Source organism: Hippocampus guttulatus, chromosome 16, assembly GCF_054856545.1.
Source record: "Hippocampus guttulatus isolate MCC_2025c chromosome 16, RoL_Hgut_1.0, whole genome shotgun sequence".
NCBI lineage: Eukaryota > Metazoa > Chordata > Actinopteri > Syngnathiformes > Syngnathidae > Hippocampus > Hippocampus guttulatus.
Window position 1 is genome coordinate 4,608,112 of NC_141276.1, and position 6,531 is coordinate 4,614,642.

Consider the following 6,531-nt stretch of genomic DNA (forward strand, 5'->3'; position numbering starts at 1 on the left):
TGATCCTATTATCCATTAATTGCATATATTTGTATTTTTTCACTTTTAGATTACCCACAGAAATAAATAATCACTTCCCGGTTTCTACAATAAAAAAAATATACAGTATGTATTTAATAATGTTTAAAAATGGACAAACTGGTCTTTGTATGCAGCTCATGCATGCTTCATTTTATGTTCTAATGAAATATATTCCGATCACAAAGATGCCTCCGGTGTCATCCTTCATCACAAAAACTGCTTGAGAGTAAGGACTCATTTTATAGAAGAACAAAACCGCTCTGCAGGGGACTGAGTTTTTCATGTGACAAAGTGAACAGCAGGGAAAACTTGGGACATGTGGCCTGAGGAGTACAAACACAAAAAGGGGAGATCTTCAAAATATGTAGCGACACGACAAAGGATCTTGTCTCGTCTGAGCCAGCTGGCTTTGTGTGACGGGATCATCTGATGGCTGAAGAGTTTTGCTTGACTTCCCCTTAGAGTGATGAAACCGAAATTCTTCATTGACTTTGTGGGAACGCAAACGCACAGGAAGGTGGCCATGGAAATTCGCTCACGTCCAGTTTCACGGTACTCCACGAGGGTTACGTCGAAGGCAAACGGACATGGTGATGTTTGAAGAGCAGTTGAAATCCTGGAGGGATGCTCCGGAACATAAATATGAAGGCTTTTGGATTAAAGGTAAAAAAACATCTTCAGAAACCAAGAAGCCCAATTACCGTCTAATCACAGTTAGTGGATATAAACACTAATCCAATCTGACATTTGACCGAAGATACCTCAAACATCTTGCGGTTGACATCGTCAAAATTAATTGGGCTCGTGCTTTTACACAGTCCAGCAATGTGCAGCCTTTGAAACAGTCCTCATCAATTAGGATGAGATTTCGGGTTTGAATGGAAGAAGGCAATATTATGGGAGTAAAAATGTAAACTAGCAAGGATTCTTTTCAAATTTTGGGCTTTTTTTTTTTTGGAGAGAGAAAAAAAGTGAAGTCTCAAGTGAAGACATAGTGCTAATATTACAATGCTTTAATCTAAAAAACTATCAATTTGACCCCCCCCCCCCCCCACCTCTCACCAAAAAATAAAAAGTAACTTTTCATACAAACAATACAATTGTTCTCAAAAGATGACAATGTTATTTCAAAAAAAAAATCAAATGTTTATTTTCTGGAAAATATGATTTAATCTTGAAAATATATTTTATTTATGTTTTTAAAATACTTTTTGTCTTTAAAAAATTCTATTGAGATGATAACATGGTTCCTCCAAATCTATCAATCTATTTTTATTCTTGGAAAAAAAAAGCCTCCGAAAATCTCATAAGATTTTTTAACAGGATTCTCATCATATATCATTTTTGTTCCCTTTTCAGCAATAAATGAGTAAAGGAGAAATAAGTAAACACTTAAAAGTTTTATGAACAAGAGAGCGCCAAGGCCAGGGATCCGAATCCAGAAAAGGCACAACACAATCGATTTTGTGAGGAAAAGCAAGAACGGCGCGGCCGTCATGATCATGCTAGCTCTGACGCTTTGCATTGCCTTGACATCATAATCACAAGGAACCTGGTAACAGCCAGTCGCTTATCTCACGATGGGGCCCGCAAGGACACACATCACACAAGGAAGGCTGAACATAAGATGATGGAGTGCACTCTCCTTCACGCCGACATCACCGTGAACCTCTTTGATTGAGCTAACACGCCGCTAGGCCGCGCGAGCCGCCGCCAGCACAAAGCGGGGTCAACGCCTCAACTTGGCATTGTCGCTGCATTTGAAATCAGAGCTGCACTTTCTACCCCTTGCTCTGTCTAACCGAGCTCATCGCGTTTTTCACCCTCCGCCGCTGACGAGCCGACAAAAATACCAACGTGACGCTAATGCTATTTGTTAGCCCGTTGGTTTTTTTGTGTTGTTTGTAAGCATTCAGCGAAACAGACTTCTCAAGAAAAAGCTCTGCAGTCGTTTGGAATACACAATCAGTAATTCTCTTTGTTGGATGTTTAGTTTGACAGTAAGCTTCAGTTGGGCATGGCAATCAACAGGTTGTTGCAATAAACTGCGGCATGTTGTGAAGTAAAAGTACATGTGGCAAAATCGAAGGTAAACTCGGCTCTTGAATCGTATCTCGCCTCGTGTTACATGTGTCCCTAAGGTTGTGTCCGGCGAGCACAGGCCACAAAAGAGACGACGGTCGCAAAAGGCGACCGCCGTGAATAGAATTCAAGCTGGAGGCCGCGTTCAAGGACAGACGCTAAATTAGTCGCTCTTATAAAGGAACACATTTGCATTTTAATGAGCCATCTCATGGCTGCGACTCAGGGAGGAGATTATCGGAGTTCTTTTCACATTCCATTTCTCATGTGGCCATGCAGCAGAAACATATACGAGCCGTACTTCAAATCGGAGGCAAAATGTTTGAGAGCGGTGCATTTCACGTATTGATGTTATTACTTTATGGATATTGCTAGACTTAAATGTAAATAGGATAGCAGGTTGTTGACGCTGGCTTTTACTTTTACTTCAATTTAGTTCTTCCCCTAAACTGTACATCATTGGAACAGAAGGCGATAGAGTGGTGCCTCAATATCCACGTTGACAAATGAATGGAGATGCTTTTAATCTGTCCCAGCCGCCCAGAAGCACCAACACAATGTTTTGTTCTCTAATAAAACAAATGGCACTGGGCAGTATTGGACTTCATAAAAACGTACAGTAATGTGAAGAATCGAACGGATTTGTGGGTCATGATTTCATGCTTTACTGAAATGAACATTGTGTGTCTGGTGCCTTGTCCACCGGGGGCAGTATAGCTTCATTTTATATGCAGTACATGCAGATTACTTTTTTTTTTGAAGTATTCAAATTAGGCAGGGACTTCAGGGGGCACATGCAAAGGAGAATATTCTCATTCCTTGTGGAATTCATCGGCAGATATTGTATACGCATTCTGCCAAACAAAAGCCAGAGACGTTCTTTACTGTTCCAAACTGGACAAGCTAAAATGATCCTTTGAAAAACGATAAATCTTGCTTTCAAAGAATTTAGACAATCTCGTGTAGGATTGCGGGATAAAAATATCCTGAGTTTATCGTGTCGGTCTTCCTATTTACATGGGAGATTATATAAAACCGAGCTGATTCACAGCCGGAGTGACTGAAAGCCAAACGTGTCCCTTCAGAGAGGAAAACCGCTGCCAGCCGCATGAATCATAAAAGTGAAAAGCTCATCCAGCTGTCCATCCACTCTGAGAGACGGAAAAAAAAAGAAAAGAGATGACAGGAAGCGAGGGAGAGCAACAACGGCAGAGGGCCGACGTCATCGGCGAAAGAGTAGCGAGACCCCGGGGGACTGACGGGATAAATAAAGGAGTGCGGTGAGGTGCGCGGGTAACGTTACAGTGCGTCGCTCTACTGCTTGTGGCCTTGCCGCCTGTCATGCGATGCGCTCCTGGCCAGTGATGTCACCCAGACTGCAGAGACGCTCCCTCGCACATCCCATAATAGACCCGTCCACACAAACGAGCACGCAAAGGGCACAGAGGAACACACGCAATGCCTCATACGCCAAAATCAATCCCCCCAAAAAACATGGATGTGTATTCATATGCTCCTTATCAATATGGAGAGCCTATTTGTATTTATAAGGTCATTTCAATAGGAACGCCAACAATCTCATCGGACTCAATACGAGAGCTGAAGCACAACTTCTACATTTTTTTTTTTTTAAACGGCAATCTTGCCCCATTGTGATTGGTGCTGTCGGAGACATAATTAGCCATTGTTTGTTTCGCACTGCAGTGTCTTGAATTCTTTCATGTTGCTAACTAAGCTAGCTGTAGCTATTTGTACAAGATTTTAACATTCAATACCAACACACTACTATCATTATCACTCCTCTTTTCTTCTGGATTTGATCCGGGCTAGCTGCTTATGTTATGAGGTAGGAGTTAGCTGACATTTCATGTGGTTAGCACTAATATTAAAGCCACTGTGCCACTATCAAGCTAACAGCCGTGATGCCAATTAACCTTAATTCCTTTTAGTAATCAGAGATAAAAAAAGAAGCAAAAATATTTTCTGGGGACTTTATACATGAGTAAGAACAACAAGTGAACATTTTTATGGCTGGAAAAAAAAATGCAAATCATTGCATCTCATTAGCATGTTCAAGCATACCCAACGTTTCAGTGCTGAGGCAAGTTTCAGCAGAGAAACACCAAATAACACCTTAAAAATAGGAAGGGAAGGAAGATGATCATCCGGACAGAAGTGCTAGCCTGCGCATGGTGTCACATTATTTGTCCCTGCTTTCAACCCAGTTTGGCCTTCTCAGCACTTTAGTCAGGGGCTAAAAATAAACACAGACGCACACACACCGCCGCCATGGCACCATATTGTCTCTCTCCCAACCTCTGTTTACTGTGAAGCAACAAAAGATTTTGGTTACTTCTGTGGCTTCGCCTGGAGTCCCCCATGCCCCCGCACCCCCTCAAAATTGGCTTATGGCGTACGCAGCGTGCTGCAAGAATCCCAACATGCTTTATTGTGCTGGCTCGGAAACTGCATAGGCCAGACTGTCACTGTGAAATAGCGCACACCTCCACGGGAGACCAAGGGCACTCTCGAAAGGAGGCTTTTAAATCACATGAGATCATGCAGTTTAAATCCATACATGCATACACTCAAGGAAGCAGGAAACACAGACACAAATGCACATTTCTATCCTCTCCTCTTATTCCAAGAGTTATGTCATTAAGTCTAAGCCTTGAAAATGCATTCTCCCTTCTATCTCCCTTTTGCCACGTCTCTCCAGGATTAAAAAATAATAATCCACTGTGTCAGTGCCACAATAGTAGGTGTTGTCTTCCCTACAAACACTCAACAAACAGCAGGGGGAGAAAAAGCAGAAAAGATGGTGAAATTATGTTTGCATATGTAAGCAGATATGGCGGCGGAAAATATCTTGGCTATCATTTGATGTGTGGCAACATCAGAGCAACAGCTGGCAAAATTCCCATCGGGCCCTTTTAAACAGAAATGAGTTCACCTGTTTTCTGGGTTTGGTCATGTGACATTTACAGGCTTAGCCCTTTGGCACCGTGATGTCATTTTCAGTCGCCAGCAAGTAGCAAAATGGCCGACCCCAAAGATGAATTAAAAACGGGGATGGATTCAACTGTAGTTAATTTGACCTCTCTATTTATGTCTTGTTTGCATTGCGTCGTAATTCGCTGAGGCCTACTTTGACTTTTTTTAATCATTATTTAATTAGATTTTTCAAGAGTACTAAATATAGATTTCACATTGGTTTTGAAATATAGGGAATAAAAGTAAAATGTTGCCAGAGAAACAACTTAAAAGTACCGATACCTGAAAAATCTACAGTAACAACCTACTTACATCCCACTACTGACGAAACTGAAACTCACAACACTAATGCAGATGGATGCAAACACACACACATGCAAAGACATACACGCATATCTCGTTTACCTAAACCTTCAGCTGGACGACTTGTAACGGGAGGCTTGGAAGAACATGAAGCAGATGGCTCCTTACAGCTACCATATTTTTCACTCTACTATTATCTGGCAAGCCCCTGGTGTTACCCCCCCCCCCAGCCCCCCCTTCTCCTTTGGACTTGATGGGCTCTCAGCATTTGCCAACAGCCAAGCAAATAAGCCCAAACAAGCCTAAAAGGTGTTTGCACAAAGGAAAACAGAGTGATGTTATGAAATGGCATTGCTATTGTTGTTTTAAGACCAAACAAGCCTAAAAGAAATAGCGATGCTATGAAAAGGCGATGTTATTGTTGTTTTTTGTTACTGGTCATGTCATTGGCTTCTCTCCCATGAAGGGCGTTGTTTTGCTCATAACACACAAACACATGTGACGCCTTGCGCATCACCCAGGACAAAGAAATAATCGCGGACAAAAGGGACATACAGTGATGAATGCATAGCAACAATGACTTATGAAGGACAGACGCAGAGGATGCTACCTCGGATGTTACATAACGGCGCAACCTGCACATGCTGCTGTATTTCCGCTCGTCATATACACCGTGAGCCAGCCGGGTGAACAAAACCTCAGTATATATATATATTTTTTTGCCACTAATCCCCACAAGACGCAGCTTTGGCACAGGAGGTTGAAATGTGTTCTCATTGTAACTTCATTTGCAGCATGTCAGCTGCAAAGCGCTACAATCGTGGCATGTTTTGCTCTCAGAATCCCCGACACGGGCGACATCACACTCGTGTGACGTCAGAAGCCTGAATATCTGCGTGCGTGTGTGCGTATCTACCCCCGCATGGTGAGGAGGGGCTGAAGGAAAAGTGAGGAGGCGGAAGATGGGTTTAACGCTGTGATGTAATTTCATGGATTTTTTTTCTCCCCTCATTTTGTGACGTTGCATCCAACAGAAGCCTGAGCCACACCGCCCCCTATCGTCTCAAGAAAATACGGCACAAACACTCATGGACTCCCAGGATATTTGCAAGCTGTGAGTACTCACGTCTC

General features: G+C 42.5%; 1 long non-coding RNA gene across 1 annotated transcript in view; it reads left to right on the forward strand.

Annotated features, from left to right (window-relative positions):
- LOC147192611 (uncharacterized) overlaps positions 1-6,531 on the forward strand; it is a 67,414-nt gene that overhangs the window by 59,507 nt on the left and 1,376 nt on the right. The window contains exon 4 of the long non-coding RNA XR_015103212.1: positions 6,435-6,514. This is a non-coding gene — a long non-coding RNA (uncharacterized LOC147192611). The remainder of the gene's footprint in view (positions 1-6,434; positions 6,515-6,531) is intronic.